Raw genomic sequence first — 27337 nt, forward strand, 5'->3', positions numbered from 1 at the left:
TGACCTTCCCTCTTAGATTGTAAGCTCTAAGGAGCAGGGCCCTCTGATTCCTACTGTATCAAATTGTATTGTATTTGTACTGTCTACCCTCAAGTTGTAAAGCGCTCTGTAAACTGTTGGCGCTATATAAATACTGTATAATAATAATAATAATAATATACACCTATTGCGATTTTTTTACCAAAAATATGTAGAAGAATACATATTGGCCTAAACTGAGAAAAAATGTGCTTTTTAAAAAAAAAAATATGGGAATATTTATTATAGCAAAAAGTACAAAATATTGTGTTTTTTTTCAAAATTGACGCTCTTTTTTTGTTTATAGCGCAAAAAATAAAAACCCGCAGAGATGATCAAATACCAACTAAAGATTTGTGGGAAAAAAAAGATGTCAATTTTGTTTGGGTGCAGCGTTGCACGACCTCGCAATTGTCAGTTAAAGCGACGCAGTGCCAAATCGCAAAAAATGGCCTAGTCATTCAGCAGCCAAATCTTCCGGGGCTGAAGTGGTTAAAAAACGTAAACTAAAACTTAAACTTCACTTACAATGCATCCAAAAAGTATTCACAACACTTCACTTTTTCCATATTTTGTTATGCTACAGCCTTATTCCAAAATGGTTTCAATTCATTATTTTCCTCAAAATTCTACAAATACCCCCATAATGACAACGTGAAAGAAGTTTGTTTGAAATCTTTGCAAATGTATTAAAAATAAAAAAAATGAAATCACATGCACTTAAGTATTCAAGCCTTTGCAATGACTCTCAAAATTGAGCTCAGGTGCATCCTGTTTCGAATGATCATCCTTGAGATGTTTCTACAACTTGATTGGAGTCCACCTGTAGTAAATTCAGGTGATTGGACATGATCTGGAAAGGCACATGCTCCTCCCACCCCAAAGTACCTTGTCCCCATGATGGGGACAAGGGTCTCTTCCTGACAACCCTGGGCTGTGGTATATAAAGTGTATAAAAAAAATAAATAAAAACAGGAGACAAATTTTTGACAAATCCTTATTAAAAAAAAAAAAAAAAAACAGTGTCCCTCGATGTAAATCCATCGTCAATCACGCCGCCAACCTGAAAGAAAAACCAAAATAAAACGCTCCGCCTAGGGCGGCCTCCCGCCGAATGCCTCCTCCATGCTTTGAAAGTTCTTATATAGGTAAGGGCAGGGCCATCTGGCAATGTCACCTGTAACATCATGGACCAGTGCATGCTGGGCCGGGGGCGTTACAAGGGGGTGGTGCCACCAAGTGACATAGCCAGCCTTCATAGCGGGTGGGAGCGTTTGCTTTTTTCTTTTTCAGGTCCGGCGGGCGGTGTTATTGTCAATGGATTTACATCGTGGGACACTATTTTTAAAATTTTTTTAATAACTGTCAAAAACTGTCTGTGTTGTTGTTATTTTTTGACACTTTTTTGGTGAATGGATAGAGGTACTATGCACCCTATACTCATTCACATGGGGGGGGGCAGGATCTGGGGGCCCCTTTGTTAAAGGGGGCTTCCAGATTCCGATAAGCCCCCCCCGCCCACAGACCCCTACAACCACTGGTCACGGTTGTAGGGATGAGGCCCTTGTCCCCATCAACATGGGGACAAGGTGCTTTGGAGGGGGGGGCATGTGGCCTAGTATGGTTCAGGGGGGGGTCCCCTTAAAATCTATACCAGACCGTAAGGGTTTTTTCTATATTTTTCACTGCTCCTGAAAAAAAAAACGATAGTTAAAAAAATAAAAAAAATTTGCATTGATACATGTTCCCCAGGGCAGTACCCAGACCCCCATACCCCTTTTATGGCCAATTACTTGCATGTAAGCCTTCAAAATGGGCAGTTTTGATTTTTCCTGTTTGGCTCCCATAGACTTCATCTATCCTGCAGATCAGATGGGGAAGCAACTTGGAACAAGAAAAAAGCGTAAACAAGGCAATACTGATCCCATGGCACCACAGGCATCTGCCAAAGTGTTCCTCACTCTTGACATGAACTTGACATGTACCTTCCCGTTAAAGTGAGACATCAGGAGAGCTATGTTTGGGGTCCTCTAGTGCCGCCGGATCTGAGAGAACACGTTCGGTCCAAGGAAACGGAATATTTATCTCAGATTGCCTCAGTCGGAGTGTCTAGAATGTATCGATTGGGAACAATACCCTGGCCTGCACCAGTCGAGGATCAGATCAAGAGAAATAAGTCTCCTGGACAGGGGTAAGGCAGAGTCCTTGAGATACAGGTTACATAGATATATAGTTAGTTAGGTTGAAAAAAGACACAAATCCATCTAGTTCAACCAATAAAAAAAAAAAAAAAAAAAACATAAAATCCCATATACACAATCCTATAAAAACAGTTGATCCAGAGGAAGGCAAAAAACCCCAGCAATGCATGATCCACTTTGCTACAGCAGGGTAAATAATTCCTTCCTGATCCCCCAAGATATAGGTCCTATGCAGCATCCTGCAGAGTATACATTGCAATATCCACATCATCCATAAGTGCAGACCGAACTCCTGCTCGCAGAAGAATTACAGTTGTAAGCAAAAGTTTAGGGACCCCTGACAATTTCCATGATTGTCATTTATAAATATTTGAGTGTTTAGATCAGCAATTTCATTTTGATCTATCAAATAACTGAAGGACACAGTAATATTTCAGTAGTGAAATGAGGTTTATCGGATTAACAGAAAATGTGCAATATGCATCAAAACGAAATTAGACAGGTGCATACTGTACATTTGGGCAACAACTGGAAAATCACATCAATATTTAGTAGAGCCTCCTTTAGCAGAAATAACAGCCTCTAGACGCTTCCTATAGCCTGTAATGAGTGTCTGGAGTCTGGATGAATGTATTTTGGACCATTCCTCCTTACAAAACATCTCCAGTTCAGTTAGGTTTGACGGTTGCTGACAGAGCCGGTACAAGGGGGGGGCGGAAGGGGCGGATGCCCTGGGCGGGACAATTTATTGGGGTGGGGGGGCGCAGTGAAGTGAAGAGCCGCCTCTGTAAACAATGCCGCTGCCGCGTTAAGCTCCGGCCAGTAGTGGTTTAACATTGCCTGTGTGCTCCACGGCCAGGCAGTGGAGAGAGAGCACGAAGCGTTGTTGTGTCTTAGGCAGGAGGCGGGGCCTGCGCTGTGTTGTCCGGGGAAGGACAGGGGGAGCAGAAGGGGAGGAGATTCCAGCAGTCGGAGCAAAATGTTTCCCGCTGCTCCGGAGACACAGATCGCGCTCCCCCGTCCGTCAACCCCCTCCCACCGCTGGAGTGCTCAGCGGGGCGATCCCCGCACACCTGAAGGAGGCATCTGACATTCAGTGGCGAGGACTGGAAGAGGAAGGTCCCACAAAGGAGGCCCCACGAGCGCTGTATGGAGCTGATCGAAAGGGAGGTAGGAAAGAAGAGGTGTATGGACCGGGCCGCCCCTCTCTGGGGCTGTCAATCAGTGGGGGGGAGGGGGGACCGGGGCTCCAGCTGCAGGGAGAGGCACAGCTACCACCATGGAAAAAAAAAGGGGAAACTGCGCTAATAGCAAAAAGAGATCAAGCTGCAACTCAGGATGTTATATGACATCAATAGAATATGTAAAAAAGGGGAAGCTGCGCTGAATAAATTGACCTGTGAGGCTATCAACTATTAAATTAAGCACTCACATAAACTGTTGAATGTGAACAGACATGTGAAATAACAGTACAATACTTAAATTAGGCTGCTACAATAAATGTGCACAGAAGTGCCAGTGAAATAATCTAAAGAAACAATAATGTAAATAGGTGACAAAAATTAGTGCACATAAAATTATACACATAAACTGTCAACAAACCAAATGGCTGATGACATAAATAAACAATAAACCACAAAAGCAGTGAACAAGTTCATGAAAGTGAGTCCATGTACAGTAATGCCCTGTACACAAGGTCGGACATTGATCGGACATTCCAACAACAAAATCCATCGATTTTTTCCGATGGATGTTGGCTCAAACTTGTCTTGCATACACACGGTTACACAAAGTTGTCGGAAAATCTGATCGTTCTGAACGAGGTGACATAAAACACGTACGTCGGGACTATAAACGGGGCAGTAGCCAATAGCTTTCGTCTCTTAATTTATTCTGAGCATGCGTGGCACTTTGTGCGTCGGATTTGTGTACACACGATTGGAATTTCCGACAATGGATTTTGTTGTCGGAAAATTTTATAGCAAGCTCTCAGACTTTGTGTGTCGGAAATTCCAATGGAAAATGTATGATGGAGCCCACACACGGTCGGAATTTCCGACAACAAGGTCCTATCACACATTTTCCATCGGAAAATCCTATCGTGTGTACAGGGCATTAATGGTGACCATATGAATCAGAATTTGACAAAAATTGAGTAAAACGATAGTCCATGCAAATGGTTGTTGGCTACAAATTGCCTCCACCACAGCAAACACCGCCGCTTACCAGATCAGATGGGCTGCCCGTCACGGGCAGCTATTGAGAGCCGGCCGGCTTGATTTGTTTTATGCAAATTTTAATCTAAGTTTTAAGAGTCCGGTGTCCGTTTGGAGATCCCGGGCTAGGGCATCAACCATCCGTGTTCTGTGGTCCCCTGTAATAAGGGACCATAGGATTTTGAAGCTAAAGACCAGTGTCTACCTAAAGATCCCAGGCTGGGGTATTAGCCATCTGCGCTCTGTGGTCCCCTGTAACAAGGGACCATAGTGATCTGGTAAGCGGTAGTGTTTACTGGTGGAGGCAATTTAAATTTCTTCACGTTTCCTTTGGTGCTGTGTTTATTGTCACCGTTAACCAGCCAACAACCATTTGCATGGACTATATCGTTTCACTCAATTTTTGTCAAATTCTGATTTATATGGTCATTATTACTGTACATGGACTCACTTTCATGAACTTGTTTACTGCTTTTGTAGTTTATTGTTTATTTATGTCATCGGCCATTTGGTTTGTTGACAGTTTATGTGTATAATTTTATGTGCACTAATTTTTATCACCTTTTTACATTATTGTTTCTTCTGATTATTATTATTTTACTGGCACTTCCGATCGTGTGTACACAAATCCGACGCACAAAGTGCCACGCATGCTCAGAATAAATTAAGAGACGAAAGCTATTGGCTACTGACCCGTTTATAGTCCTGATGTACGCGTTTTACCACGTTCAGAACGATCGGATTTTCCGACAACTTTGTGCGACCGTATGTATGCAAGACAAGTTTGAGCCAACATCCATCGGAAAAAATCCATGGATTTTGTTGTTGGAATGTCCGATCAATGTCCGACCTTGTGTACAGGGCATTACTGTACATGGACTCACTTTCATCAACTGCTTTTGTGGTTTATTGTTTATTTATGTCATCAACCATTTGGTTTGTTGACAGTTTATATGTATAATTTTATGTGCACTAATTTTTGTCACCTATTTACATTATTGTTTCTTTAGATTATTTCACTGGCACTTCTGTGCACATTTATTGTAGCAGCCTAATTTAAGTATTGTACTGTGTTATTTCACATGTCTGTTCACATTCAACAGTTTATGTGAGTGCTTAATTTAATAGTTGGTAGCCTCACAGGTCAATTTATTCAGCGCAGCTTCCCCTTTTTTACATACAGCTACCACCATGCCACAACCTCTTTCTGCAGCCAGCGACCACCAACACGAGAAAGAGCCAGCAACCCTGCCCCCCCCACACACACACACACACACACAGCATCCCTCAGCCTTTATATCCACCCCCTGTCCCATCCCATCCATTCCACTCCCTTCCTCCAGTGAGGCCCGGAACGGAAAGGACTGCAAGGAGGGATAGTGTAGGGCCGGGCATGACAGTGTGTCTAAGGGAGACACATATGGGGTTAATGTGGAAATGGGAGTGGCAAGAAAGGGGAAGGTAAGAAAGAAGTTTTTGCCAAAGGGGAGTGGTTATATTTATAGAGGGGGCGGTGCAAAGGGTCAGTGTGAAGATGAACTTACAGGAGGAGGCAGTTTTTCCCACCCTCCCTCCCTAGATATATGTGTGCAATGTGTCCGTGTGTACTTGCTGCTCTGTTTTTAATTTATTGCAGAAAAAGGAAGAAGGTCGTCATGACAGCGGATAGGTGCCCTTCAGGGCTATGGTGGTGTTCTTCTGGTGGTCTTTGACGGTGGCAGTAAATGGAGGGATCAAAAAGGGGTGGAGGGCTCATCGTTTGTATGTGCCCCTCCGGTGTATTCCTGAACGGTGGATGGAATACTGGAATGGTTGCACTGTGGGAAGGGGTTGTCTCCGAGCGGTCACAGCTGGAGGCCTATCAGTTTGGAAAAGGTCCCACAGTGCATTGGTGTGGTATGTGGTTATACGTGGTTAAAAGGTGGGTTACCGTCAGAGACCATCAGACTGGGGTTAACAGGTTATGTTATTGTTTATTATATTTATATATATATATATATATATATATATATATATATATATATATATATATATATATATATATATATATAGTGGTTTGGAGTTATTTAGTTGGTTTGTTTTAATAAAATAGGCTGTTATGGCCATTTTACTCCATAAAATATAAGTGTGGTCTCATTATTTGAGGTGGGTAAGGTATGGGTTGGAGTATAAGTGGGTAACAGCGATAAGAATGAAGGGGACATTTAGACTACACTGGTCATGATCATCAGTGTCACAAACAGTAAGGACAGCTCAGTCCCAGTGTGCCCATCTGTGATTGGCAGCCCTCAACCCCTCCCCCCACCCTGCACTTACCCCCACCTATGCGGGACTTCACTGGGGGGGGGGGTTCGCATCCTATGCTAGCACTGCCTGCTAATTGGCTTCCACTGCCTCTTAAAAATGTGGGGGGGGGGTGCAGTTTGTTATCTTCGCCCTGGGAATGGCCTTGTCCCAGCACTGGTTGCCGAGCATGGATAGCCCACTTCAAATCACCCCACAGATGTTCAATGATATTCAGGTCTGGGGACTGGGATGGCCATTCCAGAACATTGTACTTGTTCCTCTGCATAAATGCCCGAGTAGATTTTGAGCAGTGTTTCGGGTTGTTGTCTTGTTGAAATATAGAGCCCCGGGGTAACTTCAACTTTGTGACTGATTCCTCAACATTATTCTCAAGAATCTGCTGATATTGAGTGGAATCCATGCGACCGTCAACTTTAACCAGATTCCCAGTACCAGCACTGGCCACACAGTCCCACAGCATGATGGAACCTCCACCAAATTTTACTGTGGGTAGCAAATGTCTTTCTTGGAATGCTGTATTCTTTTGCCGCCATGCATAACGCCCCTTGTTAAGACCAAATAACTCAATCTTTGTTTCATAAGTCCACAGCACCTTATTCCAAAATGACGCTGGCTTGTCCAAATGTGCGTTTGGATACCTCAACCGACTCAGTTTGTGGCGTGTGTGCATAAAAGGCTTCTTTTGCATCACTCTCCCATACAGCTTCTCCCTGTGCGAAGTGCGGTGAATTGTTGAAGGATGCACAGTGACACCATCTGCATCAAGTTGATGTTGTAGGTCTTTGGAGGTGGTCCGTGGGCTGTTTTTGACCGTTCTCACCATCCTTCGCCTTTGTCTCTCCAATATTTTATGTGGCCTGCCACTTTTGGCCTTAACAAGAACTGTGCCTGTGGTCTTCCATTTCCTTACTATGTTCCTCACAGTGGACACTGACAGCTTGTATCTCTGCGATAACTTTTTGTAGCCTTCCCCTAAAACATAATGTAGAACAATCTTTGTTTCCAGGTCATTTGAGAGTTGTTTTGAGGCCCCCATGTTGCCACTCTTCAGAGGAGAGTCAAAGAGAACAACAACTTGCAATTGGCCACCTTAAATACCTTTTCTCATGATTGCATGCACCTGTCTATGAAGTTCAAGGCTTAATGAGCTCACCAAACCAATTGTGTGTTCCAATTAATCAGTGCTAAGTAGTTACAGGTATTCAAATCAACAAAATGACAAGGGTGCCCAAATTTATGTACCTGTCTAATTTCGCTTTGATGCATATTGCGCAATAAACCTCATTTCACTACTGAAATATTACTGTGTCCTTCAGTTATTTGATAGATCAAAATGAAATTGCTGATCCAAACACCCAAATATTTATAAATGACAATCATGGAAATTGTCAGGGGTTCCTAAACTTTTGCATACAACTGTATTTCTAGGTAATCAATTATGGCAATCGGACCAACAACTTGGTAAATACCCAAGGAGCTGAGGCAAAGCCAAAGTGAAATCCCACAGATAATATGCAAAGCACAAGAAAGGTTTGTGCCCTGCATAGATGGGACCGTGCAGGTGTGTATTCTTGATGACTTTGGAAGTCAGGAATATTTTTCCCTAAAGAAAGAAGATTTTCTGCATCTGCACAAAGCAGTTCAGGACTCTGAGCAGCCACACCTTGGAGAAGCAAATCTGCAAGCTCTGTATGGGATGGTGCAAGGAGGGGCAGGGAGGTTGGACGGAAGAAATTTTCTGGTGGACAAGAGTGAAAATGTATTCTGTAGCTGGACATAATCAGGTCATGGACCCATTCATGAGAATGAGGGAGGACCACGGTCCCGCAGACCAGAAAGGACAACCCCCATCCTGGAAACGGGTGGGGGTGAGCCTACATGCTTGTATTTATTGGATAAGCATGGCATTCACTTGCACTTTTATATGGGACTATACACCTTACATTTTTTTTTTTGGATGTTGCACACTAGGGATGAGCCAAACACTGCCCTGTTCGGTTTGCACCCGAACATGCGAACAGGCAAAAAATTTGTTCGAACCAGCGAACACCGTTAAAGTCTATGAGACACGAACATGAATAATCAAAAGTGCTAATTTTAAAGGCTTATATGCAAGTTATTGTCATAAAAAGTGTTTGGGGACCTGGGTCCTGCCCCAGGGGACATGGATCAATGTAAAAAAAAGTTTTAAAAACGGCAGTTTTTTTGGGAGCAGTGATTTTAATAATGCTTAAAGTGAAACAATAAAAGTGGAATATTCCTTTAAATTTCGTACCTGGGGGGTGTCTATAGTATGCCTGTAAAGGGGCGCATGTTTCCCGTGATTAGAACAGTCTGACAAAATGACATTTCAAAGGAAAAAAAGTCATTTAAAACTACTTGCGGCTATTAATGAATTGTCGGTCCGACAATACACATAAAAGTTCATTGATAAAAACGGCATGGGAATTCCCCACAGGGGAACCCCGAACCAAAATAAAAAAAAAAAAAAATGACGTGGGGGGTCCCCCTAAATTCCATACCAGACCCTTCAGGTCTGGTATGGATTTTAAGGAGAACCCCGTGCCAAAATTAAAAAAAAAAAAATGGCGTGGGGTTGTCATGATTATGCAATAGAGTTTGTCTGTCAGCTTACCTGGTTCCATGTGTTCATCTCTAGAGACCAGCTGACCCTAACCTGACTGCTTTTGTAAACTCTCCTCTAGCATGGCTCCACCCCAGCTCCTATCAGGGAACCCTATATTAACCTGTGCACTGCAAGCCAGCAGTGCTGATCATCCATTGTGTGTTAGCTTTCGTGTGTACTTGCTGTGTTTCCTACGTCTGATTCCATTTACAGACTTTGGCCTGTTCTTAACTATTCCTGTCTGCTCGTGACCCTGACCTTTAGCGTGTCCCCGACCATCCCTGTTTGCCTGTGACCCTGAACCTTGGCGTGAACTCTGTTGTCCTTGTCTGCTTGTGGCCCCGACCTTGGCTTGTCCCTTACTTTCCTTGCTGTTCCAGCCTGCTGCCTCCTTCCTCTTCCTCCTGTAGTCTACCGTGAGCGTGAGCTGTGAGACCCTGGGGGCCGCGACCTGGAGCGCAGTCCATCCTCACCACTAGAGGCTCTGGTGATCACCTGCTGGCTCTTAGACTCCGCGCCCTGGGGAATCTATGCTCTAGCTCCCAGTAGGATCTGTGTCAGTGATCCAGTAGACCTGCTTCCTGAACCTCCTTAGGGGGCTTCCAGATTCCGATAAGCCCCCCGCCCGCAGACCCCTACAACCACCAGGCAAGGGTTATGGGGATGAGGCCCTTGTCCCCATCAACATGGGGACAAGGTGTTTTGGGGGGCTACCCCAAAGCACCCTCCCAATGTTGAGGGCATGTGGCCTTGTACGGTTCAGGAGGGGGGGGGCGCTCTCTCGTTCCCCCTCTTTTCCTGCGGCCTGCCAGGTTGCATGCTCGGATAAGGGTCTGGTATGGATTTTTGGGGGGACCCCACGGCATTTTTAAAAAAAAATTTGGTGTGGGGTTCCCCTTAAAATCCATACCAGACCTGATGGGTCTGGTATAGATTTTGAGGGGGACCCCACGCCATTTTTTTTTTTTTTTTGGCCGGGGTTCCCCTTAATATCCATACCAGACTTGAAGGGCCTGGTATAGAATTTAGGGGGACCCCCACGTCATTTTTTTTTTTTTAATTTTGGTTCGGGGTTCCCCTGTGGGGAATTCCCATGCCGTTTTTACCAATGAACTTTTATGTGTATTGTCGGACCGACAATTCATTAATAGCCGCGAGTAGTTTTAAATGACTTTTTTTTTCCTTTGAAATGTCATTTTGCTGTCAGACTGTTCTAAACACGTGAAACATGCTATACTATAGACAACCCCCAGGTACAAAATTTAAAGGAATATTACAGTTTTATTGTTTCACTTTAAGCATTATTAATATCACATTTTTGCATTGATCCATGTCCCCTGGGGCAGGACCCAGGTCCCCAAACACTTTTTATGACAATACCATGCATATAAAAGCCTTTAAAATTAGCACTTTTGATTTCTCCCATAGACCTTTAAAGGGTGTTCCCTGGCTTTTCGAATTTGCCGCGAACACCCCAAATTGTTCGCTGTTCGGCGAACTGGCGAACAGCTGATGTTCGAGTCGAACATGAGTTCGACTCGAACTCGAAGCTCATCCCCATTGCACACTAATTACTTTTTTAGATTTTTTAATTCATGAATTGGGACTTAGTTTATAGGATTTGAATATTGTTTTTTCAACACACTAATTTTATTATGTTGGTGTACTTCTTATGAAGTTAAGTTTTGCACTTAATGAATTGAGATTTTTATTGTTAATTTATATTCGCGTTTTATGCACATTAAGTATGCTGTATTTTTTATTCTGTCGTATTAATTTAGTGCCACACTATTTAATTTCTTGCACTTTCAATGCACTAATTTGGTACCACAGATTTTGGTGTGGGCTGGTTTATGTGTTAAAATCTTCCCCAGTGCAGAATTATTTTTGTTTTTCTAAAAGTAACTGGCTTGCCTATAGCAGAAAATGGGTTTATACCCGGTAGGACTGCCCATAGGCATTGCTGGGTTCTTTTTCTGCCTAGTGTCCTACTCCTGTAGGTGGCGCTATAACCTCTTGGTCAAGAATAGAAGAGCTATGTCTGTCAATAAATGTAAGAGAAAAAACATGCCTTTAGTTCTACTTTAAACCAGGTGGTAAGTGTGACGGAATCTGGACACCCGGATTGTGTATCTCTGCCAGGACGTTGCTTCCCAAACTCTGGAACACAAGATCAGTGAATCTGGCTATAGTTACCCCAAGAACTAGGCAACACCAGTTTTGGAGTAAACCAGAATAAGAACTGTTTATTTGAACAGAGGCACAAAGAGATATACAATCCACCCTCCTTTGCATAATGACACAGGGCGGGGTGGACTTTACCTCCTCCAATAACATGTAAGCCAATCCACATATACATCCCATAATACTTTGCTCCCAAGGCAGACAGAAACAATAGAACAATGGGATAAAGGCACTTAACAAACACAAAACAACCCCCACCCCACCTCAAAGGATCTAGCAGTCTGAAATGTTTAAAAATTTTTATCTTCCTATATTCCTTGAGAAATATTGTTCAGAAATATTACTGTCCCAAGTGAAAGAACCCCGTTATTCATTCAGCACACACCACACATATAGAACCCTAAGTAACAGGGGTAAAACGAAATGTTGAGTCCAGTGTGGTTGTACTGGGAGTCTGGTTAGTGCAGACCAGACTGGGCTTCTCGGTCACCTTGTGCCCCTAATGGACACAGGGTGACTTACACATAGGAGGGGTCAGAGGAGCTGGACAAGGAGTTTCTCGACCTCTCTAAGGTAACCTGGGTTCCACAAGTCCTCTGCCCAAAGTGACTCCCGTCACAGTGAGAAGGTAACATAACACCTCCTTACCACCTGTCAAAGGCACTGTGGCTGGGAGGTGAGAGCCTTAGATCAGTACAGAAAAGATTTCTGCAGTTCCTGACCTGGAGTGAAGAACAAGCGCATGGCTCCTGGGGTTTGGAGTGTGCAGGTGGTAAAAGAGGAAGAACTTGGCCAGGTAGCATAGTGATGGGAGAGTGTCGAGATATCTTCTAGGCAACACTTTTCCACCAGGACCAAGCCTCCCCGCTGTATTGATCAGCTCCTCAGGCTCTCTACTTCCAGTTCTTGCAGCATTTCACATGGCCAACTGTCAGTGTGCCTCTCTGAGCCTGCCAGCTTCCTCACTGAGGAAGCTGACAGGCTCAGAGAGGCATACTAATAGTGGAGGCATTGAGGGCCAGATAGGGACAGCCAAAGGGCCAGATGTTGCCCTAGGGCCACAATTTGCCCAGGTCTGTATTACTGTATGGCCAGCTTAAAGCAAAATACTGATGAAAACTAACAGCATAAAAAAAGTCCTATTTATACGAGTTGGATTAATGGAAATGACTTTCTACCCACTGGGAGATATAGACTGTACATAGTGTGCAAATACTTCACAGACTGTTCAAGTATTTCCAGGATCACACTTTCTCAACTTGGTTCCTACTGCAAGGCTAAAATCATTGCTACTATAGTGGAATAATGTTGCCCCCATGATGCTGTTTATGCCCACTGGAAGCTACTGCACATGTACTAGACTTCCTGTAGGATTCTCACAACCTCTGCCTTATGTTAGAGTGACTCAAAGGCTCTGTAAACTTAGGAATAATGTATGGAGGCCTAAGATTTTCTACTGTAGTGCCAGGAGTGGCAAGTCAGACCATATCTAGCCTAATAGGCCTGGGAGCAATGGAACACCCTCCTACCACAATAACTATGTTAATGAAACTTTCAGAGCCAATTGGGTGATATTACATTAAAGTAAATTTGCAACACAGTAACCAGACATAATGAGGAACTTCTAAGATGAATACTATTATACTCCTGTATTATACTGCACTTATGTTATGGCATTTTACTATATTCTATAATAACTCTCCAGGCGACCTTTTTAGCCAATCTTTTAATGTATGCAAATAGCTGAGCCAAGGCTCAAAGCTTAGAAACCAATTAGGTTAATAAAACATTTTTTTGTAGCTTTTTAAGAAAGAACGAAATGCTTGATTAATACCAACTTGACTGCTGTTTCTTTAATGGGAACATGGCAAGATTCAATTTTATGTTTAATACGTTTGCTCTTCAGATATCCAATTATGAATAATTATTGGGTTCTGATATGTAGCCGATACCATTTGAAGCAATATTTATCAGCATTTAAACTAAATGTTAAATAAAATTGATTGAATATTTGTATAGATATGACAATCAACATAAACAGATTAACTACACATTTATTTCACACTGCTTTGGAATGTGCATCTTTAAATGTTTTTAAGGTTTTATAGCAGAACTAAACTCTCTCAATCAACATGATCTTTAATTTTTAATAGAGTTACAAAGGTATGTTATATTTATTTGTTTTAACCTTTTTACTTTTCTTCCTGGTTTCTAGACTAGGTCAAAATGATGTGATACATCCCATGAGTTTTCATGGGCATTTTTTCCTTCCATATAAAGGAGGGAATGAGGGGCTTTCTTAGCTAAGCACACTGAAAGACCCTCTGTCCTCCTATACTTCCTCTCTCTGCACAGTGTACAGAAGTAATAATATATTTAAAGAAGTATTCTAGCCTTAGGTTTCAATAATATAGCACAAAGCAATGTAAACATTAGGGGGGGCTTTTTTACAAAATTCTTTCACACACTCTTCTGCCTGCATGCCTGAGCTAAGGGTACATTGATTCCAGGGGGTAAATGCAAACTTATTACAAAAAGTCACAATTAAGATATTTGCCAGCACACCACGGATCATCAAGTTGAGTCCAAGCTGTTTTTATTGAAGCATATTTGTGATGTGATCATGCTTCAATAAAAACCATTTGGACTCAACTTAATGATCCATGGTGTACTGGAAAATATCTTCATTGTGGCTTTCTGATCCTGTCTCCAGCTGGTGGTTGCTACAGCAAGTGGTTGCTAGAGCTTTCTCCAGGAACATGTGTGATGGAAATATGGAGTATTACTTATTACAGGAAGCTCCTGAACAAAGGAAAGATTTCACACTGGATTACTACACAGAACCTGAAGAAGCCTGTTGTATTTAAACAATATTTGCTTATCCTGGAATTTAGCTTTAAGAATGAAGCACTGACATTGGCCTTACATAGTCTTCTATGGTTCTCATAACGTGTTGACATTCACAGTGGGAAACGTGATGAAGTAAGAATGGGTCATTCCATAAAATATCACAGAGCACAGTTGCACTGGGTACTGGCCAGAAATCTTTGTTGTAATGAGATAAGCAAGTCTTGAGAAGCCAAGGATTATCTGCTACCCATTACAACCCATACAATATTACAGATCCCCCTTGAAACAGAACTCTAATGTTAACAGTTACACATGGCTCAGGAAAGCACTTCAAACCTACTCTTACACTCATTTTAGTTACATATGTCCTTCATGTTGACTTTCACCGAGTCAAAGGACAGATTAAAACGAAAACTGAATAAATATGATAGCTTTAGTACAGCCAAAAAATATAGGATTACAAACTTAAATAAACAATAAACTAAATAAACAGCATAAAGATATAGCATAACCATACAAGCTTGATGATTACTAGTGAAGCCCGCTACTCTGTGGCAGTAACACTCCATTATTATCCCTGTGATTACTGTCTTCTTTACCATCGCCATAGTATTATCGACCGCTTTTTCCGCACGCCTGCATTAGACCACTATTTATTGTATTGAAATCTGAATGAAAGAAGAGCCGTGCTTCAAAGCTGGATAAATATATATAGCACTTTTCTTAGTTTTTTGCATGGACATTTTAGTATACAAAAGGTTCTCTTTAAATTATTATTATATTACTTTGACATACATTAATTCAGCACAATAAATGTAAATGCAAAGTATTACCAGTACTACCTCAATAAGGGTTGAAGTGCAGGACTAAGCCAAAAATTCACTTTAAATAATCCCTCTCCCCAGCTGCAAAAAACTTACCTGAAAAAAAGACCCTACAAAGGGCTGAGGACTCTTCTGCCATCATGCAACTGTGCTGGACCAATTACAACGCACCAGCACTGTCACACAAAACCAGCCACATGCTCCTCTATACCAAAAAACTACCAGGTAGTTTCTTTTGTCCTGGTGCCTAAATGGACTCAAGGGGGAGTGATGGAAAGGTGAGTATGTGAAGCTTTGGAGAGGGTAATTAAAATTGACGGCCACACTCACACGTGCAAATGGGCCCAACAGAGTTTAAATGCGAGAACCCTAGTGGAGGCAATTTGCTGCAGGTTGAAAGCAATAAAAGGCTGCTGGTTCCGACAACTAGTCACTGCTGCTTGCCGCCACTCATACAGCAATCACCTGTGGGTGACTGGCCCTGGACACAGGTGTGAATGTGGCCGAACTCTAGGCAGATGTAAAAAACAAGTTAATGAATCATTAAATGGATTTTATTAAATGCAAGCAGTGTAAGGATCTCAATTTAATTTGGTATCAGCTACTCTAGTCCACTGTACAGCAGAGTTTAGAGTGGGAGAGGCAGAAGCAGCACAAGGAGCCAATCAATTAACATGTTAACAAGGAGCAAGCTGATAGGAAGTGAAAGCTGAGTGACCGAGAGATGAGCTCATCATTGTGCTGTTTCTCCTTTACTGTCCAGTCACAAGCTAGGATAAGGTAATTTTTTTTATTATTTTTACATAGTTACATATATAGTTACATAGTAGGTGAGGTTGAAAAAAGACACAAGTCCAACCTATGTGTGTGATTATGTGTCAGTATTACATTATATATCCCTGTATGTTGCGGTTATTCAGGTGCTTATCTAATAGTTTCTTGAAGCTATCAATGCTCCCCACTGAGACCACCACCTGTGGAAGGGAATTCCACATCCTTGCCGCTCTTACAGTAAAGAACCCTCTACGTAGTTTAAGGTTAAACCATTTTTCTTCTAATTTTAATGAATGGCCACGTGTCTTGTTAAACTCTCGTTTGCGAAAAAGTTTTATCCCTATTGTGGGGTCACCAGTACGGTATTTGTAAATTGAAATCATATCCCCTCTCAAGTGTCTCTTCTCCAGAGAGAATAAGTTCAGTGCTCGCAACTTTCCTCATAACTAAGATCCTCCAGACCCTTTATTAGCTTTGTTGCCCTTCTTTGTACTCGCTCCATTTCCAGTACATTCTTCCTGAGGACTGGTGCCCAGAACTGGACAGCATACTCCAGGTGCGGCCGAACCAGAGCCTTGTAGAGCGGGAGAATTATCGTTTTATCTCTGGAGTTGATCCCCCTTTTAATGCATGCCAATATTCTGTTTGCTTTGTTAGCAGCAGCTTGGCATTGCATGCCATTGCTGAGCCTATCATCTACTAGGACCCCCAGGTCCTTTTCCATCCTAGATTCCTCCAGAGGTTCTCCCCCCCAGTGTATAGATTGCATTCATATTTTTGCCACCCAAATGCATTATTTTACATTTTTCTACATTGAACCTCATTTGCCATGTAGTCGCCCACCCCATTAATTTGTTCAGGTCTTTTTGCAAGGTTTCCACATCCTGTGGAGAAGTTATTGCCCTGCTTAGCTTAGTATCGTCTGCAAATACAGAGATTGAACTGTTTATCCCATCCTCCAGATCGTTTATGAACAAATTAAATAGGATTGATCCCAGCACAGAACCCTGGGTTACCCCACTACCCACCCCTGACCATTCTGAGTACTCCCCATTTATCACCACCCTTTGAACTCGCCCTTGTAGCCAGTTTTCAATCCATGTACTCACCCTATGGTCCATACTAATGGACCTTATTTTGTACAGTAAATGTTTATGGGGAACTGTGTCAAATGCTTTTGCAAAATCCAGATACTCCACGTCTACGGGCCTTCCTTTATCTAGATGGCAACTCACCTCCTCATAGAAGGTTAATAGATTGGTTTGGCAAGAACGATTCTTCATGAATCCATGCTGATTACTGCTAATGATACCGTTCTTATTACTAAAATCTTGTATATAGTCCCTTATCATCCCCTCCAAGAGTTTACATACTATTGATGTTAGGCTAACTGGTCTGTAATTCCCAGGGACGTATTTTGGGCCCTTTTCAAATATTGGTGCTACATTGGCTTTTCTCCAATCAGCTGGTACCATTCCAGTCAGTAGACTATCTGTAAAAATTAGGAACAATGGTCTGGCAATCACTTGACTGAGTTCCCTAAGTACCCTCGGATGCAAGCCATCTGGTCCCGGTGATTTATTAATGTTAAGTTTCTCAAGTCTAATTTTAATTCTGTCCTCTGTTAACCATGGAGGTGCTTCCTGTGTTTTGTCATGAGGATAAACACTGCAGTTTTGGTTACTGAAGCCCCCCCGATTCACTCATGAAGACTGAGGAGAAGAATAAATTCAATACCTTCACCATCTCCCCATCCTTTGTAACCAAAAAAGAGAAGTTTGTGTTTTGTTTTTTTAGAAATCATACTTACCTAGGTGGATGCAGCATCTGTCCCCTGCTGGCTCTAAGACTGAGAACCGAGCGATTAAACAACTCTGATCGTTCAGTTCTCAGTGCTCTGTAAGCAGAGAGCTGGTGACTGTCAGTCACTGGCTTTGCTCTGCCAGGACTCACTGGAGCACTGGGTTGTGGAGGGGGCACACATTAATTACACAGCTTAATTTAATGCAGATAAGGCATTAATTGAGTTTAATTACAGAACTTGCGTAATTAATATGTGTTTGGTTTTAAAGGGATGAGGTGGTAACCCTAGCTGGTCCAGGCATCTGGGTGGATCCTGACCGTATGGTCGCAATCTTTCCTCAGCCTGGACTGACTCTGTGACATCAGCCGGCAATGGGGCTCAGCCCACTGTCTACTAAAAATGGCCCACAGGAGTGCAGAACAAACAAGCTTTGTCTGTACTTCTCCTTTAATTTTTATTTTTGACTGGAGTTTTGCTTTAAAGCAAACCCCTTGCTTTGCCCTGATGAAGAAAACCTAGGTTTACTTTTCTAGGCTTTTCCGAACTAAGCCTAAACCGGCTCCCACCCCCTCTTAACTACCCTGTGAAAGGAAAATGCTTATACTTACCAATTATGAGGGTGCTCCAGTCCGGTCACATGATAACCGTTATCAGTGGCAGCTTCAGAATAAAGGAGGGACAGCCGATAATGGATGATCCATAGCAAGCCTATGGGTGACATCACCACTTAGGCATTTCAGCTGTTGTTGGCAATCTCTTCTCTCCCTGGAGCTGGCCATTGGGGAAACCATGTGACCGGACCAGAGTGCCCTGACAATAGGTAAGTATAAGCATCTTCCTTTCACAGGGTATTTAGAATAGGAGCTAGGAAGGGGGTGGGAGGAGGTTTAAGCCTAGTTAGCAAAAGTCTGAACTTTTGAGGTTGAAGATATAGGACTGACCAGGTAAGTTACCTAGGTTACCACAGATCAGTATGTTGATCATCTGTGGCTCATTCACCACACATTTGCCCTCTCCTCCCTCTCCGTTTATCATTTTCAGCCTCATTAGCTATTCTGCCGTTGCTTCCATGGCAGATTTGCGCTATAAATAACAAAAATCTGCAGAATTAATTGCTGAAACACTAGAGAGGTGAATGTGACTCAATTTGCCTGTAGTTTTCTGGGGAGATAACGGTGTATTACAAGGTCAAGGGCACACTCAGCATCAGTGCCAAATCAATTTAAGCCATGTGAACTTAAAGTGGATGTAATCCTGATTCATGAAATTTTACCTGGGCACATATATCTGTGTTTACTTATCTCTCTCCAAAGCCCTAAGTCCCGTGCCTTTCTGCTGCTCCGTACTTCTGTTATCAGCATGATAACTTCTGACAAGTTCTCCGCAGTGGCGGCCTGTCTATTAGGGGTGCATGGGTGCCGCCCCCCCCATGCATGCTTCTAGTCCCCTAATCTACATGCATGGCACCAGACGCATGGATTCCTGCCCGGGGGGTGGGGGCGGGTGGATCGTTTGCTGCCCCCCCAAAAAAACACCAGCCACCACTGGTTCTCCGACAACCAAGATAAGGTGTAGGGAAGGTTGCTATAAGTAGATTAGCAGAAAGCTGTTCTAGTCACAGCACAGCTCTGCACATTTCTTCCTTCCTCTGCCTATGTGGAGGGGGGGGGTGTGTGCCTCTTCTTCCAATCAGCTGTCACACAGTGTATGCCAAGACTTCACTCCCAGTGCTGAACAGGAAGAGAAAATATCTAACACGATGTGCACTTTCTAAAGAATATAGCAAACTGAAGACAGCAGACCTACATGTAAAACTTATGTAGGGAGATTTGTTTCATCTCTGTGTATAATCTGAGGCTGTTCACTTCACCGGGTATATGGGAGGGTTTACATCCACTTTAATCACATCCAACTTACTAGTGATAAAGATTCCTGTTCTGAAACGTTAGTAGGGCGGAAACAACGAAACGATTAATCGACAACTAATCGATTATGAAATGAATCGATTACTATTTTCATAATCGATTAATCGGCCAGTAACATAATGGGGTTAAAAAAACCTAAAATTAGCCGTTTATAGTAAAAAAGAGCAAATAATCGCTACTGTAAATATTACTTTCACAGTTCTACAGTAAAAAAATTAACCCCTTATAGTAGTGATCATCTGCTTTTGTACTATAAAGGGCTAATTTTAGTTTTTTTAACTCCATTATGTTACTAAACGTCTTAGACCTGGTTCACATCTTTGTGTTTTTTGGTGATTTTTGCAGAAACGCACCACAGTTCATTTACATGGTTTCCTATGGGACATGTTTACATTCATGCTTTTTTCAGCCGCTGCGTATTTGGAAAGGGTCAGGGACTTTTTTTTTTAAACGTAAAACAGTGCTTTTTTGGTTCAATATACTTCAATGGGGAAGCTGCAGAAAAGCATGTCATGCATTTTTGCAGCAATTTGTGTTTTTTAATCTGCCCAACAACAAATTGGCAAAAAAAAATGCAAAAATGCAAATCTCAACAAAATCACATGCGCAAAAATCAAAACGCACAGCAAAAAGCACCGCAGAAACAGATCAAAAGCAAACTGCATAGGTGTGTTCCAAGCCTTATACTAGCTACACGGATCAATTTTCAGATGAGAATATTCAGACGAAAAATCTTTGTACATTCGCTGAATAAAAGAATGTTGTTTGACATTTTCACTTGTTTTTAACATTCTGTTTTTAAAATGAATGTAATTTCTGAACGAAAACCACATACACTGTCTGAAAATTCCTTTGACCAAGAAGTTTTCTATTATTTCCAATTTTCCCGTCACTGTGGTTGAAAACGAACGTCGATTTGACCCCACTAACAATTAGAAAATCGAACGAACGTTCTTAAAATTACATTTTTTTGAAGGAAGACATTGTTTTGTTTTTTAATAAAAAAATTAGATTTCTGAGTCTGATGATATTTACCAGATTCACCCTTTAATAGTATATACAGTATATATCCTCTAATAGTATATACAGTATATCTCTTCTAATAGTATATACAGTATATCTCCTTTAATAGTATATACAGTATATCTCTTCTAATAGTATAAATAGTATATCTCCCCTTGTAGTATATACAGTATATCTCTTCTGTCTGTTAATCTCAGAGTGGATTCGATATTTTGCTCCCTAACCATATAGTTGGTTATTTATATTTACCACTGCATAGAGATATTTAAGAATAAATTGCCTTTTTTTAAAACTTTACATATTAACTAAATTATACACCACACTTTTTTTAAGGTTATTAACCGATTAATCGAAACAATAAATCGGCCAATTAATCAATTATGAAAATAATCATTAGTTGCAGCCCTAAACTTAAGGCACACAAATCATTAAATTCAAAACAACCATGCTGATATTAAAAAGCTAAAACTAAAATATTACAAGTATGAGAATGAGGGTTAGTAACCACTGGTTCTACCATAGGCACCTCTGGAGCTGTCCTCAGTAAGTTGGAACACGACATTCATGGCAAAAAACAAAGGTTGATGTACAGCTGTTTCCTTCTTCTCTAAGCATCTGTACCTTAAAAAAAGGCAGCGACTGCATTTGAGACTCCTAAATCTAAAAGGGATCTAGGATGTGGTGGTTTACAGGAGGTTCGAAGGGTTTGGTTACATCCACAGATTATACACCATTGGGAAGTCCACCAGGGAAAAAAAAGGCGAGGAGACAGGAGAGCCCATATAGTGTAGTGAGAGACTCTAAAATAATTTTTTAGCACAAAAAAGATTATTCTTTTAGATAAAAAAATAACTTGCATCTGCTGAGGTTGCACTAATCTTGTGATTTAGAACTCTGCTGCCTTCCATAGGAGCAGGTGGATAAAATCCAGTCTCCCTGCAGAAAGAATTAAGTCGCTCCCTATGCCAAGGGGGTCGCTAACCTGGGTCCTCTGCAGGGGCTCTTAGGTAAATGTTGAGTTAGGTAAGCTAGAAGAGGTCAAATGGCCTGCCGGCAGCCTGAAGTGCAGTGTCATCAGGTTTGGCGAACACCAAAATAATTTAACCAATACATTTCACCAAAGTGAATGAAATAAAGTATTTTGATGTTCATTAAAATCGATAACTCCAACCTAACTTTAGACGTATGACAAAGAGTGCTTCTACCATTCGGACCACCAGCGTCCATTTTGATCTCTTCCAACTTAACTAAATTTAAAAGGCTTCTCACCACTGAATAATATCATATGTAAAAATAATTGAAGGTAAAGAGTTCATTACAAAATATGGATTATCATATGACTTTTATGCTAGTACCTTTTCTCACTGCATCTTCTCTATGGAAAAAAGTTCAAGGGAGATTTGGCCTTTTGAGATGTATCCATAAGCAAACACTTAATGGACTAAAGTGTCCAAATGTTTTATTAGTTCTTGGTGCAAATGATGAAAGAGCGCTGATTCAACAGTAAGTAACCAATTTAGTAAATGTTAGTTACAATAACATACTTCCTCTGTATAGAGTAGTTAAAAGCAAAAGCATTATTAATTCAGGAGTATGAAATGTGATGATGGATGGGAAGCAATTTTTTACCAGGAGAAAGCATGCTAATTAGTGGCCTCATTCACAGGTATTCTTGTTTGCAGTCTGCCCCCTGTATGGCTGGGTATGCAATAAAAATTGGGAACCCACACTAGAATACTCAGGCTCAATGTTGATCTATAATAACTTATACAATCATTATAAAACTCCCCAAAAAACTTTGCAAGTACCTGGCATGTTCAAGACAATACCCAAAACAAAAATGTGACACTATGGGGTCCACTGATAAAACATTCATTGGACGAATGTCACACACAATTGTGTAGGTTGCACAAATTTTGGCCATAATTTCTGTAGTAGAATAATTCCTGTAATAGCCAGCTCCATCTAGTGGCCAAAATGTGCTATACTTTGGCCCACTAGGTAAGGTAAACTGAAACGCATTCGCATTTTGATCACTAGATGGAGTTGATGATCATAGGAATTAACCTATTACTGAAATTATGGCCAAAATTCATCCAACCTACATGAAGGTGTGTGACATTAGTCCAATGAATGATAAATAGATCCCTATATGTATTATGTAAAAAACAATTAATACTGTACCCATGCAGAAATACCCACATGTTTAGGGTTCATTCACATAGCAGCGCATGCAAAAATGTCTATGAACATAGGGGCAAGGTGCTTTGCAAAGCACCCACCCCCACCATGTTGAGGGCATGTGGCCTGGCATGGTTCAGGAGGGGGGGGCGCTTGCTCGTCCCCTCCCTTTACTGAACTTCCGGGCTGCATGCTCGGATAAGGGTCTGGTATGTATTTTGGGGGGGCCCCACGCCATTTTTTTTTTACCTTTGGTGTGGGTGGTCCCCTCCGAATCCATACTAGCCCCACAGGCCTGGTATGGACCTGGGGGGAGGGGGACCCCCACCATTTTTTTCACAATTTTTTTTTGCAGGCAATTCTTTTTTTTATCAGTTGTTAAGGACACGGCAGCCAGCTTCCTGGCCCCTCCTTAGCAACCAAGTATATACAGTGAATGTGCAGCTAGAAGAAAAAAAACACAAATCGCAAAATGCAAATCTCGGCAAAATCTTGTCAAAATTGCAGTAAAAACATGGTACTTGCGTTTTGGATGCAGGCCCATTGAAGTCTTTTACATGCAAAACATTACACTTTGCAGGAAAAAAGTCCTGACCCTTTCCAAAAACGCAGAGGCACAAAAACGCATTAATGTGAACGTGTTCCTTAGGAACTCATGTTAAAAAAATTCCCTGCATTTCTGCAAAATGCATCAAAAAACACATTCGTGTGAATCGAGTCTTAAACCTATTTGGAAAAGCAGTTAGCAAATTATAAAAGCAGGAAATGACATACAGTCCACACGGTAAAGATGGTACAGTGAACAGTAATAATTGTGAAGAAGTGATGTTTGAATTTTCTGTTTAATCATTTTAAACAAATTACAGAAAAGTATCACACATGTTATATAATCTTATACAAAAGTGGATTATTGATAAATGTTAACAGTGTTTCTTTAAAAAGTGAAAGTTGAAGAATCGGACTCTGCAAGCTTAATAAATAGTAATGGTTTCAAGTGCAGATAACTGCTGGGACTGAAACAAGTAGAATTCAGGACAGAATTAAGTGGGGCTTGGGGACCCTATTAGGCAATGCAAGGGGTAGAGCTGTCTCAAGAAGAGTAGGTGTCAACATATTGTCTGTCCCTTTAATATTATAGCTATAATAGTCAACCCAATCTTGTGCTTGGATTACAAGTTATTACACGAGTAAACTAGCTGCAACATAAATATTACTTTCAACATCCCACAGTGAAACCAGAGATGCTTCCAGCTTACAGTTTCTAATAAAGAAGCTGATTAGAAAATGCAAAGCTCTGCCAATTAGATGTTCTTGCTTGGAAAAAGTGACCCTGCTCTGGAAGGGACTGTGGGAGCAGTATGATACTTGGTGTCACTTTGCTGGTGGCTTATTATTAAAACAGGCGGATTCCCACACCAGTCACTTTGATATGAGAAGTAACATCAGACTGAGTACCTCGTTTACACTGCTACTGACTTTCTGCCACCTGTGAGCTGCGCATAGAAAGCAAGCAGAACGGAGAGTGTGTCGAGTTGCATTAACGAGCCAAGGGTCCTCTCCTTGCCAAGTCTTAAGCCAGCTGCCTCTCTCTTTATAACTCTATCAGCAGTAATTGCCATGTGCCAGTCTAGCCCAGTCTAGGCGGGGATGAGCCACTCCACCATCTGGATTCTTCACCGGTTAAAGAATAAACTTAGCAGCATACTGACTTTTATTAAACAGTTTAGATTAGTCATTAGTCTGATGAACAAAGTCGTACCATTTCTGCTGACAATTCTCAAACTAGTGGGGGATTATTTTACTGTTTTATATCTACAGTTTGATTTTCAATGGAAAAACACCCTTTTTGGGTCATCTGTAAGCATGCAAAAGTGAAGATCAATGCTATATTTTATATGTACATCCTGAGATAATCATTCCAATTAAAGTATATATGTATGTACATACACTGAGCAAAATTATAAACGCAACACTTTTGTGTTTGCCCCTGTTTATCATGAGCTGAACGCAAAGATCTACGACTTTTTCTATGTACACAAAAGGCCTATTTCTCTCAAATATTGTTCACAAATCTGTCTAAATCTGTGTTAGTGAGCACTTCTCCTTTACTGAGATAATCCATCCACCTCACAGGTGTGGCATATCAAGATGCTGATTAGACAGCATGATTATTGCACAGGTGTGCCTTAGGCTTACCACAATAAAAGGCCACTCTAAAATGTGCAAATAATTATCTAGCATGGCACAGGTCTTACAATAGCAATTGCTTCAACTGTGGAGTCAGGGTACCCTAACAAACTCGCCATCATAAATCTAGGCCTTGGCATCAAGTTGAACATTTAAAAGGGCATATAATATAATTACAGTGCTGGAATCTGTTCAGTACATGTAAATAGACACTGTCACCTTGTCCTTTCAGGACAAAGTGACAGTGTCTCTGCAAAGGTCCCCTTCCCAATCCCCTTATGTGTCCTCAGCATTCATTTCTCTGTCACAGCCAGGAAAATAGCGGAACATGTGATTTGCTCCCCTGTGACAGTGCTCAGGTCTGGCCAATTGCTAGAACCAAGCACTGTCTCATGACTAATGGGGTAGCATCATCCTGCCAACAGGGCACCAATCCTACTACTTTAAGATTCCTGGTTGATATATGGCAGTGGTTCTCAACCTTCTAGTGCCATCACCCCTTGAAAAAATTTCCCAAGTTGTGGGGACCCCTAACAGTAAAATTATTTTTGTAGCGTGGGTTGTCAGCAAGACAAGTAATTAGTGACCCTAACCTGTGGACATTTAGCTCTCTCTGAGTCTCTTCCACTCCTACAGCATTAAAATCCTAATTTCTTGTTTTTTTTTTTTCCTCATCCCTCTCTCTAGCCGTCTTTCTTGTTCTTTCTCTCCCTTTTTCTTTGCTCCTCCCCCTCTTTTCCTCTCCCTTCCACTTATTCTCTATTTTTATTCCTTCTCTTTCTCCTTGGTGGGGTGGGGGGTGGGATGAGTGGGAATGCTGGGGGGAGTTCTGATCAGCCAACTAAGGTGCTCTTGATCAAGGTTATCTGCTGATCTGAGAACTGTATTGGGGACTTTTAATGACAACTATAATCACAGGTAGTGTTACTCACTGTGTCCCTGGCTTCACTGTGTCTCCGACTTTGTGGTGTCTCGTAGCAGTGACATCTATGCCAAAATCAGGAGATAGGCTGACCTCTAGTTTCTGCCCCCCACCCATGTTTTGAACTGAATGGGCGGCTGCAAAAGGCTGAGTGGGCAGCTGCGGGCTGAGTGAGTGGCCATGTAATGCTTCAGGCAGTGAACTATGTTGGATTGTGTGGATCACAGCTTCAGAAGTCTATGAATACTATATTCTTAACAGTTAACTTTAACAGCTATCACGTAGGAAGACTCAGATAAGTTTGGAAATACAATTGATTTTATTTAGAGTGGTAATACACACGGGGAGCTTCAAAGGCAACTTAAGCTTAGTAGCACTACACAGGAATAAAGTTTATAGGAAAAGTAAAGATACTTGCAGTGAGTGGATTCCTGGAGATGGGGTCACCCAGTGGCTTCTTAAAAGATGTACTGATCTCCTATGTGGAAAGGAACAGGTAAGGTTTTCTTCGGGGAAAGTAAGCTGACTGTGGGTAGGGCAGAGGAGAGTCTCTGACTACTAGAGGGGAAGGGGCTCTGTCCGGCCCAACAAGTGAGGTGGAAGACGGGGCTCTAGCCGACCCAAAAGTGAGATGATAGTCGGGGGTCTGACCGTCCCAAAAGAGAGATGGTAGTCTGGGCTCTGTCCGGCCCAAACGAGAGATGATAGTTGGGGCTCTGAGCGGCCCAAAAGAGAGATGATAGTCGGGGCTCTGACCGGCACAATAGAGAGAGATAACGGCAGTCTTCTGTTGGAGATCTTTACCTGGCATCAGGATCTTAGCACGAACGTCAAGCAAATGGCGTCGGCTGTTTAAATAGGGACAAGAGGAGGAGCTGGGTGATGTCGTTGTGACGTCATCAATCTGCGACTGAGTTTGTGGAGATATCAGAGCTCCCAGTGGAAAGATAAGAATATTGCAGGAGAAATGTCGGAGCCTCCAGTGGAGGGATAAAGACATTACAGGAGAAATGTCGGAGCCTCCAATGGAGGGATAAAGACATTACAGGAGAGGTGTCGGAGCCTCCAGTGGAGGGATAAGGACATTACAGGAGAGGTGTCGGAGCCTCCAGTGGAGGGATAAGGACATTACAGGCCGTGGGCTCCAGTGGGCGGCCGCAAAAAGGCAGAGAGAGCAGTGCAGGTTTTAGGAACAGTCCAGGATTTGGTGACCCCTGGCAAATCATCATTCGACTCCTGAGGGGGTCCCGATCCCCAGGTTAAGAACCACTGATATATGGGGAAAGCATAGTGTT

The 27337-nt window shown here is 42.0% G+C and overlaps 1 protein-coding gene across 1 annotated transcript in view; it reads right to left on the minus strand.

Annotated features, from left to right (window-relative positions):
• The window catches only part of ZNF385C (zinc finger protein 385C), a 798047-nt gene that overhangs the window by 517462 nt on the left and 253248 nt on the right, over window positions 1-27337 (minus strand). The window lies entirely within an intron of this gene.

The sequence above is a fragment of the Aquarana catesbeiana genome, linkage group LG12, assembly GCF_042186555.1.
Source record: "Aquarana catesbeiana isolate 2022-GZ linkage group LG12, ASM4218655v1, whole genome shotgun sequence".
In the NCBI taxonomy this organism is placed as follows: domain Eukaryota; kingdom Metazoa; phylum Chordata; class Amphibia; order Anura; family Ranidae; genus Aquarana; species Aquarana catesbeiana.